Here is a 15511-nt window from a genome sequence, read left to right on the forward strand (position 1 = left end):
GCGTGCTGCTTTTAAATTTGTTTTAAGTTGCAGCTGGCTCCACAATATTTTCTTCTTATGTGTTGCAATGACTCAGTTTAACACCACTAATTCTGTCTAATCTGTTTTCAGTGTGATTGTATTTAAGTCTGCTGTTCGAGGTTTTTCTTAACATTCAGCCCACTCACTGTTTCATTGTTTGATTTGGAAGTGTATTCACAAGGACTTTAGTCTGCCTCACCAAGTGCTGATATATCCTTCCGATAGTTTGGCTCAGCAGCACAGTGAGATTTGTAAATGTGATTAAGTAATTACATTTATACAGGTTATGAAAAGGTGGCTCCTTGTTTTACGGAGCACTGCTTTATGGGTTTGTGCATTGCGCTTTGAACAAGTTATGATTTGTGCCTGCATTTCGCAGAAACTTGGACTTCGTTTCACAGGGTAATTACAGATGAGTAAGGCCCTTCATTGCTTTGCTATTCCATTCAGAAAAATGTATGGATATTTATTTTGTTTCATCAAATACACAACACAGAGAAAAGGCCACTTTGCCCAACAGTTCCTGTGAGCATTGACGCTCTACCCTACCCAGAAGGATATTGCAGCTATTGATCATGTGTTTTGGGATTAAATCTGTTGGAAAAAGGAATAAAATGACTGGTGCAACTGGTGATTGTCAGCCATCGGTATAAGTGTTCCGTTTGAATCACCAAAATGGCCAACTACTTCAATTTTTCTTGTACTGTCTTGAATACACAAACTTACACCATGCTTTTTAAATGGACTTAATCTGTTTTTAGAAAGCAAAACTCCCTCCAAAATGAAGTGGCAACACTGGTTAGCATCTAAACTGTATCCTGAATTACAAATGCTCTCCTTTTACTCCGAAACAGACATCATCATGCAACACAATCCAACAAAGTGTGCAGAGATGATCTTTTGCTTATAATAAATGATGGGATGAAAACTCATAGCCCACTCTGTTTCTTGTTGACAAAGTCCGATTACTGACAGCGAGAGACAGATGGGGAGGATCTTTGGCTTGGATGAAAATCAAGCTGGACCTAAGATTTGGAAACTCGTCACAGTTCAACTTTGTCATGTTTCCAAGTCTGAGAGGAGGGTTCTGGGATTTTCTTCCTTTATGCTTACCTAGTTTTCTGAAAACACAAATCAAGTCCAGAAAGGATTGCTAAACAACCATCAACACAAAAATCCCCATAATCTGTTCAAAAGACAGCTTTTGCAGAAATTAAGTTCAGTCAAATCATCTCTTGCCTCCTAAAAAGATTTGTTTTTATTTTTCCAAAGTAGTTTGATTTTATGTAATCAGCAGGTAGATCATAGCACACATTTAGCTGTTGACTTCATTACCAAGAAATAGTGATTTAAAGATCTTTCTTTAATCCAAAGTGTCCAAACAGTTCAGTTTCTTCCACTTATTAATCTAGTCCATGCATATGTACTCCTCACCATGGACCAGAATTGTATTATGATGTTTAGACAAATTCTAATAAATTTCATTTTATTTTGTTTATTTACAGTGGGACCAAGGCTGTAAAGGATACAGGCGAATTCTGCTGGGTATCATTTCTGTACCAAACACGTACCCTACCTCGTCTCTGGACTATCATTCCACAAACTCTTGAGGACCTTGGTGCCACTTTAAACATTGGATGTTTTGTAATCTGCTGTATCCTCAAATAATGTATGCTATGTGAGGGGTAGGTGGGGGTAAGCAACTAACTATTGTGATCAAATTAGTATTTTCTTTCTGAAATGTTTTCTTCAAAAAAATCAAAAGAATTTCTAAATTAACATCACTAGAAGACCACAAGAAAGAGTTGAAGGAAATGTTTAGAGGTATATGGTCATGATACTCTCTGGGAGCATAAGTTAATCGCTGTCAGAAGCCTTGGATATTTTTCCAGGATGAATTGAAGATGCTTTTGTTTCTTGCTGTGTTGGGACAAGTGGATGTGCCAGCACAATACATTTAGCCCTAAGAGTACTGGAGATTTTTGATGCCTAAATCAAAACTCTCATTTGGTTTACCTGATGTTTAATTCCACCAAGCTATGTCTAATTGGCTTGATAGACAGTGTCACTGCCATGTATATCATGCTGTCAAATCTAGGAAGTCTCAGGATATCTGGGGAGTCTCGGCTGAGGCATCAGTAGGGGCAGAAAGCAGTATCCAATTATAGTTGGTTTGGATTCCTGGATCTCTGTCCCTGATGGACCTGCTTGTCCAAGTTTTGGATCAGATCAGGTTAATTTGAGAGATGATGAAAGCCTTGCAACATTTAGCAACTGAGCTCAGTGATCCTATAGTTGAGCGTGAGGTGAAGCCTGCTGAGAAGTGCACGGAACAGACTGAAGACAGCAGCAAGTGAAAGAAGGTGCCTTATACAATTGGGGAAAAAAGAAAATTTGGGTTACTTCAGGATATTTGTAACAGTATGTTGTTAAGTAGAAGTAGAAACTGGTAAGGAGCATGCTTTAAAACAGCAAAGACAATAAAAGTGTTCAAGCGGCACCCCAACTACAAATATAAAATGTTCAGCAATATCTTCAGTCACCAAACTCGTGTTGGCACAGACCCCAGTTGTGGTTTCTTTAGTGATGCATGCAATTCAGATTTTTAAAATAAAACATTCTAGGAGTGTTCTTAATATAAGACTCCATGTTGGCAAATGCTAGCGACACCACAAGGGGCTATTGCATTACATGATTAGGTTGGCTGATATGGGTGTAGTGCTAGGAAAGTATGAGTTTACAGAGAAATAAATGCTTTACTGACTATTTTCGAACTTTACTGTGTCTATGAAATGAAAAGTTGAAAGCTTTTTTGCAGAAACGGACACTTTGGCAACTCGAATTTTACTTTGCTGAGCAAGATATTTTGCTCCCCTTGTCACTGTTCACCTCCCTACCACCATCGATCATGTTCATGGCCAGCAGCAATTTGCAAGATCATCACAAAGTGGAGTTTTGCTGACCAAGGGCAGTCACAGAACCACACAGATGCATTTCAAAAATTTGAGAAAGGAGAATTCAGTACTCTTAGTGGTTAATAACTTCGCCATGCACTGTCATTATGTGTAGCTTTTGGCTACTTGGGCTTATTTCCCAGGGTTCCCTTGTGGCTTTGTAAGATTAGCTAATTTACATGTTAGTGTCCTTGTGTTTCTCTTGCAATAAAATAATGTAGTATGTGACAATTTCAACAACTTCTAAATCTACTGAGTTTATAAACATTTGATATTAATGACTTTTTTTTAAACAGTCATTTAGGTTTTTCAGAGAATGTAAGAAGTGAGAAAATGTGAGTTGTGCTTTGTCACAAACCGAACTGTTCTGCGTTGTGCAGACTGTTCTGAGCAGTTTTGCTGCTTGTTAGTGCATCTAAAGAAAAATACAAAGCCTGACCTTGATCCCGGGCAAATAATTTGAACAGAATCTGAGACAATTTGCTGTCAATCATGTCTGACACTAAATCTGACCTTGTATGACCTCAGGAGCGCAAAAGGGAAGAGGTTTGAGTTGTGCAGTGGAGTAGAACGAACAAAATGTTGACCTTTGCGGTTGCAAAAACCTGCATTTCAATCCAGCTCAGACAGGCAGACTGGAGGTCTCTTCAGGGTGACTGTGAAGGGGAAGCTAGTTTGGTTGAGGGGGGATGGTGTGGATCTTGTTCCCAATGGACACATGTCCACAGTACAAAACTGGCTGTAATTTGACTGGCACTAATTGGGCAATCTCGCTCTGAGAGGCCACAGGCAGGGTCAGCAGAAATCAACAGGAGATTTTTGTTTAAAATTCTACAGGACTTTTCAATTTAACTCCCCATTGGTGTGTACTCTCTTTCACGTTGCTTATTTTCAAAAATGTTATATAACCTAGTGAAAGAGCCAAAGCAGCCATTACTCACTGTGTTAATTATTTTTCCCACTAAATAATGATCTGGATTCAGTTTTGACATTTTTTTGACTTTGTTTGAGCTTTTCATAGCAATCATCAAATGCCTGGGAAGTTATGAATTATTTGTCCCAACCCTAACATGTTTTGACTCTGGAAATAGACTTTTGTTAATAGTATCAGGTTTTGTTATTTCATAAAATGGTTTAACTTCTTACACTACTAGTGTTGGCTGGTGGAAAATTTGATCTTTGACAAAGTCTTGTCTTAGTGGCGGCCCAAAGGAGAGCGGAGGTGATGTAGGAAGTAGAAATCTCTGCACTACTTTGAGGATGATGGGACTTGGTTTGTGGCTAGTGTGTCAGAATGTTTTCATTACCTCAGCTTGGGAACTTGGGAAAATATATCTGGAAGACTAACTTTCCTCTCCATAACTGATATCCCTTATGCTTTTACACCTTCTTTATTACAAAAGAAAGTTCACCTGAAAATAGAGTACAAACATCATGGCCGAATTGATGGCTCATTTGTATTTAGCTTGTTTATCTTGATACATCAATTTTTGAAAGATGGTATTCCATGGGAGTTGAAGGCTGCGTGTCTTTGGACACTTGTTTTAAGTCTTTGGGAGCATTTTCAGAAATGCACAATCAAATAATGTGAAGCTTAGTTTTTGCATTTCTGACATGCTTTGGTCTATTTGTGAAAACCAAATGGTGTAGGTGCCAGTGATAATATTGAATGTTGTGCAACAGGAACCATTACAAGTTAGGGTGTTAATGTGTATCTACATTTAAAATTTACTACCCTCGAGTCATGGCTCTTCAATTAAAGAAAAGGCAAACTGCCTGTCTTTTAGGGAACCCAGAAGAATTCAAGCAGCTTGCATCTCATTCCATAAGTGACAGCAGCAAGCAGCAGAGATATTAAAACTGCATGCAGGATTTAATATGTCTGACGGGTCTGAAACCATACTGGCTTTGAAGAAGTCCAGAAATAGTTAACTTCACAAATATTTTTTCTGATCTTGTGGTGGGCTGGAAATTGAAACACATCTGACTTTAAACCTTTGTTCTGATTTCTGACTTCCTATGTTTGAGGATGTTAGCACTGTCTAGAATCTGTTGGGCTGCTCCTTATGGGGGAAAGGGCAATAAATTATTGCTTAGTCCTTTTTTTGAGAAGTGGACCTTTTTTTTTAAAGCTTGCTGTCTTGTCCTGTTCGTGGGGCACACCTGAAACTTGTTTCCCAAGGAGGGGAGGTGACAATTTCAGTTCCAGAAATAGGCCACTGCCAACTTGTGCTTCAGTTCAAGTGTAATCTTCACTTATGTTAACGTGGTAAGTTGACAGTACTTCAATTTGAGTTGCACAACCAAGCCAGATGTGCCGGTTGCAGATTTTTATATCCATCAAGTGTACTAGTTGATGGGACTAATTCCTAGGAGCTTTTAATGGAAACCAATGTAAAATAGGGGAGCAATTTTCTTGAGTGCAGGTTCGATTTGAAGCCCTGTTTCTAGGATGGTGGTACTGTTATAGAGGCAAGCTAAACAAGAGAGGAAGCTTTGTGGGTTTTGAAAGAAAGATTAGTGGACACCTATTTAACAGAAACAAGGAAGCAAAGTCATACTTATTTATACAACATAATCCGTACGGATACCCCTTCAGCTGGCATTGAATTTGATACTGATGTGGAATAACTATAGTGTATGAAAATGCTCTGTCAAATCTTAGACACTTATTCAATGACTTGGGTAAAATTAGTGCAGCACCTTCTGAAACCTACCATTATTCGAAGAATCTCTCTTTATATTGTGTGCTGTCTCTCAAATGTTTTGGACCTATTTTATTACTGTATGCTGGAGTCAAACAAGCTGTTTTTAAAACCTGTCCTTTGATACAAATTCATGTGCTTGTTAATATTGTTTTTTTGTTTTCTATCTTTATTGATTAAAAGAAATAAAAAAGCTTCAACAAAAAGAATGCTTCTTGTCACTTTCGCTGTTTCCACAATTTTTTTTTTATTTGGGGTTGGTGGTGAGGAAGATTACAACAAAAGCTCATTGCGTTTCCTTCAAACATTGCTTAGTTTCAAACTGGTAGTGGAGGGGTTTTGCATCTTCAGTTTCTTTTGAGACATGTTTGCCTCAGTGTTCAGGTCAATAATAAAGACAGTATGGTACAAAGCAAAGGACATAGAATGGCAACTGACTGTATTGCAGGCTATGCACCGAGGAGTTTGTGTGTTAATTTCAATTCAATGTATACTTAATGTGCACATCAATTTGCATCCTTTTAAATTTTACCATATAGGGATGCTGCCTAACATTGGGTAGATCGAGTGACCTAAAACAAATGCCGAAATATTGGTTTAACCTTGCATTTTGTGAATTTCATAACCACATACACTTGTTGGATCTTGAATGACTTATTAAATATTTGTTTCAGGTTGGTGTTATACCATTTTTCACAGCTTGTGCCTCCTGTTTTGTTTTTCATGAACTTGGGCCAGATGCATATATTTTCAATCTCACAAGATATAAGCAGCAAGAGTGTGTACCAAGATTTGCGCAGCAAAAATATTGTACTAATTGTGGACATTTGATAATTTGTTTCATTTGGCAACTTCTGAAATGCCAATTGTGCCTCTGCCTGAAAATGGGGAATGTCTGTATGGAGCAGCAACTTTTCAGTTGTTATCTGTGGTTGATGCTTTCACTCATTCTTTGGAGTCAGCAGTTTCAGCCCTACCTCAGACTTAGTCATAGAGATGTACAGCATGGAAACAGACTGTTTGGTCCAACCCATCCATGCCGACCAGATATCCCAATCCAATCTAGTCCCACCTGCCAGCACCTGGCCCATATCCCTCCAAACCCTTCCTATTCATATACCCATCCAAATGCCTTTTAAATATTGCAATTGTACCAGCCTCCACCACATCCTCTGGCAGCTCATTCCATACACATACCACCCTTTGTGTGAAAAGGTTGCCCCTTAGATCTCTTCTATATCTTTCCCCTCTCACCCTAAGCCTTTGCCCTCCATTCTGGACTCCCCGACCGCAGGGAAAAGACTTTGCCTATTTACCCTATCCATGCCCCTCATAATTTTGTAAACCTCTATAAAGTCACGGTGGCACAGTGGTTAGCACTGCTGCCTCACAGCGCCGGAGACCCGGGTTCAATTCCCACCTTAGGCGACTGACTGTGTGGAGTTTGCACGTTCTCCCCGTGTCTGCCTGGGTTTCTGCCGGGTGCTCCAGTTTCCTCCCACAGTCCAAAGATGTGCAGGTCAGGTGAATTGGCCCCCGTAGTGTTAGGTAAGGAGTAAATGTAGGGTTATGGGTGGGTTGCGCTTCGGCGGGTCGGTGTGGACATGTTGGGCCGAAGGGCCTGTTTCCACACTGTAATGTAATGTAATCTAATCTAATCAAAATCACCCCTCAGCTTCTCGTGTTCCAGGGAAAACAGCTCCAGCCTGTTCAGCCTCTACACATAGCTCAAATCCTCCAACCCTGGCAACATCTTTGTAAATCCTTTCTGAACCTTTCAAGTTTCACAACATCTTTCTGATAGGAAGGAGACCAGAATTGCATGCAATATTCCAACAATGTCCTATACAGTCGGAACATGAGCTCCCGACTCCTGTATTCAATACTCTGACCAATAAAGGAAAGCATACCAAACATCACCTTCACTATCCTATCTACCTGCGACTCCACTTCCAAGGAGCTATGAACCTGTACTCCAAGGGCTCTTTGTTCAGCAACACTCTCACCAGGACCTTGCCATTAAGTGCATAAGTCTTGCTAAGGTTTGCTTTCCCAAAATGCAGCACCTCTCATTTATCTGAATTAAACTCCATCTGCCAATTCTCAGCCCATTAGCCCATCTGATCAAGATCCTGTTGTGATCGGAGGTTACCTTCTTCACTGTCCACCACACCTCCAATTTTGGTGTCATCTGCAAACTACCTCTTATGCTCGCATCCAAATCATTTATGTAAATGATGAAAAGTAGTGGACCCAGCACCAATCCTTGTGACACTCCACTGGTCACAGACCTCCAGTCTGAAAAACAATCCTCACCACCCTCTGTCTCCTTTGAGCCAGTTCAGTATCCAAATGGCTAGTTCTCTTTATTCTGTGAGAACCAGTCTCCCATGGGGAACCTTGTCGAACGCCTTATAGATCATATAGATCACATCTACTGCTCTGCCCTCATCAATCCTCTTTGTTACTCATTCAAAAAATTCAATCAAGTTTGTGAGACATGATTTCCCACACACAAAGCCATATTGACTATCTCTAATCAGTCCTTGCCCTTCCAAATACATGTGTATATTATCTGAGCTGGCACTGCACTTAAGTGGTGTTGCACTGTCATATGTACCATTTCCTCTCCCTTGCCTGCTTAAAAGATGCCATGGTAGTATTTGAAGAACAGTTGTCTCGGGAGTCCTAACCAATGTATATCACTCGAGTACCAAGACTGCAACAACAATTTTTATTCTTCCTTTTTACTGTTGTAATGGATCTTCTCCAATTGAGTCATCACTAAGCAAACGCAGAGTTATTATGACAGAAAACTTGAAAAGAGTAGTTTTACGTAGAAAGACGTGGCCGTTTACAGGCAAATCGCTGTGTGTTAGGGCATTAATGGCCAATGGTATAACTTCCAAGAGCTCCAAAAGACAATGCTGAAGAAATCTAAATTGGACAGCTGCTTGTATCTTAAACACTGCAAACAAGGAAGCTTCAATCTTGAGATGGCTGCAGGGAAACAAGTTGAGCATTTCAAATCTCAGGCATGACAAACTTATGGTGAATTGACTTTTGTATAAATTAGGAAATGAGCAGTGTGTTATAGATCAACTCAAACTCAATTTTATGGGAAATTCAAAGCAGATGAGAATACATTGCAGCCATGAATTCTCACAATGGAAATATCAGTGTGATTTTTGGGGCCAGGTGAGCTGACGTCGTGCAGCTGGTTAAAAATCATTTTGATATTAAAAAAGTTATGAAAAATATGATTCAGCTTCATAAGGACATCAGGGAATGATGGAATTGCTGAATGGGAACCCATATTTATGGCCAGCATAAAGACGAGCTTTGCTCTCGATTTCAAGCAAGTTGCTGCTTTAGTGTTATGTTTGTCGAGAGGTCTGACAACTAGTGTTCATCTAATGTACTACATTTTGTGCTGCATGTTTTGGCTGTTCTATTCCCTACACTAATTGGTGGACATCAAAGGTAATTGCTTGTGTTTCGGAAGTTGTAAAATGTTTGGAAATCCACGAAATCTTGGGGAATTTATTAATTTTCTTGTGTGTTGCGACCTTCCTACCAATGTTGCGCATAATTTGAACGAAGCGGGAGGGACTATGAAGCAAAAATGGTATCGCACCAGAAAGAAGCTATGCGTCCACAATTCCATCAACCTGCGATTTTGTTGTGTGACTTGTACGGAACTTTTCTGTATGGTCACAGCTTTTATTCTGAAGCAGCTAAAAGAAGCCATAATTGATGGATAAGCGCGCTTTTGTACATGAGCTTACATGTACGGGAGTTCAAATAATATCCTCAAATACCTGTAATTTGGAAGTGAAAGGGAGATAGGGAGGAAAACAAGGCACTGGGATTACTGGTGAGTGACTAGTACCTGACGGAGTAGTTAACTAGCTACAGAAACAGTCCATGCATTGTTTATATGTTTACAAAATTCCCTTGACTGTTGAAAAGTGCTATGAGACTGGAAAACAACAAATATAATTCCTATATTTAGGGAATGAGGGAGACAAAATATTTAGTGAAAGGCCAGTTCCCTTCATTTCTACTTGAAGATGTGCAAGAATATTATTAAGGAGCTTGTGGCAGGTGACTTAGAAAATCTTAGTGTGATCAGGAACAGCTAACATGGTTTTGTTAAAAGGAAATTGTTTGACTTAAGTTACCAGTGTATTTGAAGCAGTATAATCATAGAATTCCTGTCATGTGGAAGCAGCCCATTCGAGTCCACACTCACCCTCTGCAGACCTTTCCACCCAGGCCCACCCCACTTCCCTATAATTCCCATAGCTAATCCACCTCACCTGCACATCCCTGGATAAATTGGGCAACTTAGTGTAGCCAATCCACCAAGCCCACACGTCTTTGAACTGTGGGAGGCAACAAGAGCACCTGGAGGAACCCACGCAGACGTGGGGAGAGTGTGTAAACTCCACAGAGACTCTAACCCAAGGCTGGAATTGAACCTGGGTACCTGATGCTGTGAGGCAGCAGTACTTACCACTGAGCTACTGTGCCACTGTACAGTACAGTAACCTGTAATGTGCACCAAGGGTCACCGATGTGTGTGGTGTTTTTAAATTTCCAAAGGATGTGTGCAATATGACATATCAAACATAAGAGATAGTGGTGCAGGGGATAACTTAGTTTTGTGATTAAAGGATTGGTTGGTAAACACAAAATAGAAAGCACAGAATAAATTTTGTGGCTCACGTTTGGGTTGGCAAGCTGTAAACAGTGGAATGCCCCTGGGATCATTGCTGAGGTATCAACTTTTTACATTCAACAGAAATAACTTTGGGCAAACAGACTGAACATGTTGATAGTAAATTTGCCGATTACAGGAAATCTAGATGGCAAGTTTAAAGAGTCTTTCACATTTGATTGAGGCTTTAGATAAGTAAGTCAACAAAATACAGAACAAAGAAAGTTACAGTACAGGAACAGGCCCTTTGGCCCTCCATGTCTGTGCCAATCCAGATCCTCTATCTAATCCTAATCTACTCAACTTCTCTTCATAGCTAGCATCCTCTATACCAGGCAACATCCTGGTAAACCTCCTCTGCATCCCCTCCAAAGCATCCACATCCTTTCGGTAATGTGGCAACCAGAATTCTGTGCAGTGTTCCAAATGCGGCCGAAGCAAAGTCCTATGCAACTGTAATGTGCCCTGCCAATTCTTGGCAGAAGAGGGTACTGCAGATGCTGGAGATTAGAGTCAAGCTTAGAGTGGTGCTGGAAAAGCACAGCAGGTCAGGCAGCATCCGAGGAGCAAGAAAATCGATGTTCCGGGCAAAAACCCTTCATTGGGCTTTTGCCTGAAACGTTGACTTTCCTGCTCCTCGGATGTTGCCTGACCTGCTGTGTTTTCCAGCACCACTCTAATCTTGATTGCCAACTCTTGTACTCAATGCCCTGTCCAATGAGGTTAAGCATGCTATATGCCTGCTTGACCACTTTATTAACCTGCATTGCCATCTTCAGATAACAATGGACCTGAACACCCAGATCTCTCTGTACGTCAATTTTCCCCAGCAATTTTCCATTTGCTTTATAGTTCGCTCTTAGATTGGATCTTCCAAAATGCATCACCTCACATTTGCCTGGATTGGACTCCATCTGCTATTTCTCTGCCCATCTGTCCAATCTATCTATATTCTGCTTTATTCTCTGACAGTCTCCTTCACTATCTGCTACTCCACCAATCTTGGTGTCATCTGCAAACTTGCTAATCAGGCAACTGATAACTTCCTCCAAATCATTTATTTATATATATATATATAATATATTTTTATATTTATATATTATATATATATATTATATATATCACAAACAACAGTGGTCCCAGCATGGATTCCTGTGGAACAACACTGGTCACAGGTCTCCATTTTGAGAAATTCCCTTCCACTACTCTCGGTCTCCTATAGCACCGCCAGTTCTCTATCCATCTATCTATAACACCCTGGACGCCATGTGACTTCACCTTCTTCATCAGCCTACCATGGGGAACCATGTCAAACACCTTACTAAAGTCTATGTACATGACATATACAGCCCTTCCCCCATCAATCAATTTTGTCACCACCTCAAATAATTCTAAAGGGTTGTAAGACGTGACCTTCCCTGCAGAAAACCATGCTGACCATTACTGATTAGCTCTTGTTCTTCTAAATTGGAATAGATCTTATCCCTCAGTATCTTCTCCAACAGCTTCCCTACCACTGACGTCAGGCTCATTGGTCTATAATTACCTGGAGTATCCCTGCTACCTTTCTTAACAAGAGGATAAAATTAGCAATTCTCTAGTCCTCTGGGACATCATCTGTGTTCAAGGATGCTGCAAAGGTATCTGTCAAAGCCCCAGCTATTTCCTCTCTTGTTGCCCTCAGTAGCCTGTGGTTGATTCCCATCTGGACCTGGGGACTTGTCTACATTAATGCCTTTAGAATACCCAGAACTTCTTCCCTCCTTATGCCAACTTGACTGAAAGATCTATCCCTAACCTCAACATCCATCATGTCCCTCTCCTCTGTGAATACCAATGCAAAATACTCACTAAGAATCTCACCCATTTTCTCTGACTCCATGCATAACTTGCCCCCTTTCTCGAGTTACCCTCTTGCTCCTTATATATGGAAAAAAAGGGCTTTGGGATTTTCCTTAAACCTGTTTACTAAAGATATCTCATGACCTTTTTTAGCCCTTCTTAATTCCTCGTTTCAGCTTGGTCCTACATTCCCAATGTTGTTCCGAAACTTTGTCTGTCTTCAGTAGCCATTTGAATGCATAGGCAGATGAAGTTTGATGTGGGAAAGTGTAAACTTGTGCCCAAAAGAAATACCTTTTCCGTTAGTAGCACAACATTACAAAATTTAGCTGTATCCTGATCACAAAGCATTCGTCTGTGGATTCAACAAATGTATCAGAAAACAAAGCAAATTCTTCCGCTTTCTTGCAAGGGGCATGGAATATAGCAGTCGGGAAGTTTTGCTACAACTCTATACATGGTGTTGCTGAGACCAAAGCTGAAGTCCTTGATGCAGTTTTCATCTTCTTCTGTGGAAAAAGGATGTAATAACACAGACAGCAGTAGACAGTGTCATTGAAGATTTTTGTGAGTTAGATTCTTGACTAATGCGGGAGTGAAAGGAGAAGGCCAAATGTTGAGGTGAGGCCACAACCACACAGCTATGATCTTAGCAAGTGGCAGAGCAGAGGCAAGGGGCCAAATGGCCTATTCATGATCATAAATCACAGATTTGCATGGCTTCTTTGTTTTGAGATCCTAATTGAATAACCGCTCCATGGTGGTGTGGCAGCAGCTCGCAGCAGCCTCTCTCGACCTAGGGCTATTTAATTTCAGTTTTCTAAGGCACAGAAGGAACAGGAACAGGAAACGATGTTTGCAGATACTGTTAGAGTCTGCAAACACTGCTACAGTGCACAAACCGGCCAAAAATGAACCTGAATGGAGAGCCGTTGAAGGGGTTACGCAATCTTGGCTTGCTGCGGAGACCAGGACTCCAGTCCTCTGCTTTGCCTGATGCTGGTAGCCTGGGTGTTTAGCCATCCAGAAGTGCTGTGTGAGAAAGTGGAAGCACGGTAAGTGGGCAGGACTTCATGCTTGGCCAAAAACAAACTCATCTAGCCAGATCTTCATCTATTCTGCTCTCCAATGTCTGCTACCTGGGCAACAAGTTGGACTGCATCCAACTGCGGCAGGTATCTCAGCGTGAGTTTAGAGACTGCTGCGTCCCTGTTTTCATGGGAACCTGGCTTAGTGACAGAGTTCCAGACACCGCCATCCAGCTAGATGGGCTCGCCTTTTTTCGCGCCAGCAGAAAAGCAGCTCTGTGCAGTAAAACACGAGGTGGGGGTCTGCGTGTCTACATCAAAATAGTGCAAGGACTCTGTGCAAGTCTCCAGTTACTGCTCATCACTGGTGGAGTTTGTGACTGTTAGATGAAAACCAGTTTATTTGCTACTGGAATTCACCACTGTCCTTATAGTCGTAGTGTAAATTCCTCCCAATGCTAATGCTCAGGAGACACTCTGTGAACTGTATGGGGCTATTAGTAGACTGCAAAATGTCTACTAATGGACTGTTTATTGTTGCTGGAGATTTTAACCATGCTAATCTCAAGTCGGTGCTCCCTAAATTCCATCAGCATGTGGACTTTGTGATGAGAGGGCGAGCACGCTGAATCTTGTTTATACAAATATCCCAATGCATACAGGGCAGAGTCTTTGCCCCATCTCGGCTCCTCAGATCACATCTCTGTTATGCTAATCCCAGCAAACAGACCATTCATCAGATGTGTCAATCTGGTTCTGAAGCAGGTGAAAACCTGGCTGGCAGGAACCATTTCTGCTCTTCAAGACTGTTTTGAGCGCACTGATTAGCACGAGTTCAGGGAAACCGTAACTAATGGTGATTCCATCAACTTGGTGTCGGTGATTTGCGACATTAACAAGTGTATTGGTGACGGTGCTGTGTCCAAGACCATCACTTCTCGCCCCAACCAGAAGCCGTGGATGACTGCGAAGGTGCGCACACTGCTGAGGACCTGTGATTCCATCTTCAGAGCTGATGACAAGGCAGCTCTAACAACAGCAAGGGCCAACCTGACCCAGGCCATCAAAGCGGCAAAGGCATGCACACACATTCACAGAATACGCAGCCTTCTTCAGGACAGCAGTGATATGCGGAGCATGTGGAAGGGCATTCAGGTCAACAGCAACCACAGAATAGCATCGCCTGCTCATGCTGGTGATGCCTCCCTTCCGGATAATGCATGGTTTGAGGCACAAAATGATGTGGCAGCGAAGAAGTCCAACCCCTGCTCCCCCCCCCCACCCCCCACCTTCTCCCCGCAATGACCAGGTGCTGTGTCTTGTCACAGCTGGCATGAGGAAAACCCTACGCAAAGTCAACCCACGTAAGGCTGCTGGACCAGATAACATCCCTGGCAGAATGCTCAGAGGATGCTCTGACATGCTGGCAGATGTTCTCCAGGACATTTTTAACATGTCTCTGAGCTGCACCATAGTTCCAACGTGCTATAAGGCCACTGCCATCATCCCCATCCCAAAGAAGTCTTCAGTGTTCTGCCTCAACGACTGCCGCCCTGTTGTGTTAACACCCATCTTCATGAAGTGTTTTAAGATGCTCGTGATGAGGCATATTAAGATGTTGCTGCCCCCCACTCCTCCACTGGACATGCTGCAGTTCGCGTATCATCCCAGCCACTCAACAGATGATGCCACCTCCACCACCCTCCATTTGGCCCTCACCTACCTGAAGAAGAAGGACACTTAGGTCAGGTCACTATTCATAGACTTCAGTTCTGCATTTAACACTATCAGTCCTCGGCACCTGACTGGAAAGCTGAGCCTGCTGGGCTTGAATACCTCCTTTTGTAACTGGATCCTGGACTTCCTGACTGGGAGACCTCAGTCAGTCTGGATTGGGAACAGCATCTCCAACATCACCACACTGTGCATGGGTGCCCCTCAGGGCTGTGTGCTCAGTCCACTGCTGTTCATCCTGCTGACACACAATGATGCAGCGATACACAGTTCAAATCATATTATTAAGTTTGCTAATGACACGACAGTAGTGGGTCTCATTAGCAGGAATGATGAGTTAGCATACAGAGAGAGGTGCAGCAGGTAATGGATGGTGCAGAGCCAACAACCTGTCTCTGAATGTGGACAAAACAAAAGAGATGGTTGTTGACTTTAGGACGGCATGGAGCAATCACTCTCTGCTGGACATCGTGAAAATTGTGAAGAGCACAAAATTTCTTGGTG

At 41.9% G+C, this 15511-nt stretch overlaps 1 protein-coding gene across 1 annotated transcript in view; it reads left to right on the forward strand.

Moving 5' to 3' along the window:
* Window positions 1–5889, forward strand: part of LOC122543138 (golgin subfamily A member 7-like) — a 31609-nt gene extending 25720 nt beyond the window's left edge. The window contains exon 6 of the mRNA XM_043681484.1: window positions 1527–5889. The gene's annotated coding sequence lies outside the window, so the exon portion shown is untranslated. The remainder of the gene's footprint in view (window positions 1–1526) is intronic.
* Window positions 5890–15511: the final 9622 nt, after the last annotated feature.

The sequence above is a fragment of the Chiloscyllium plagiosum genome, chromosome 42, assembly GCF_004010195.1.
Source record: "Chiloscyllium plagiosum isolate BGI_BamShark_2017 chromosome 42, ASM401019v2, whole genome shotgun sequence".
Taxonomy (NCBI): domain Eukaryota; kingdom Metazoa; phylum Chordata; class Chondrichthyes; order Orectolobiformes; family Hemiscylliidae; genus Chiloscyllium; species Chiloscyllium plagiosum.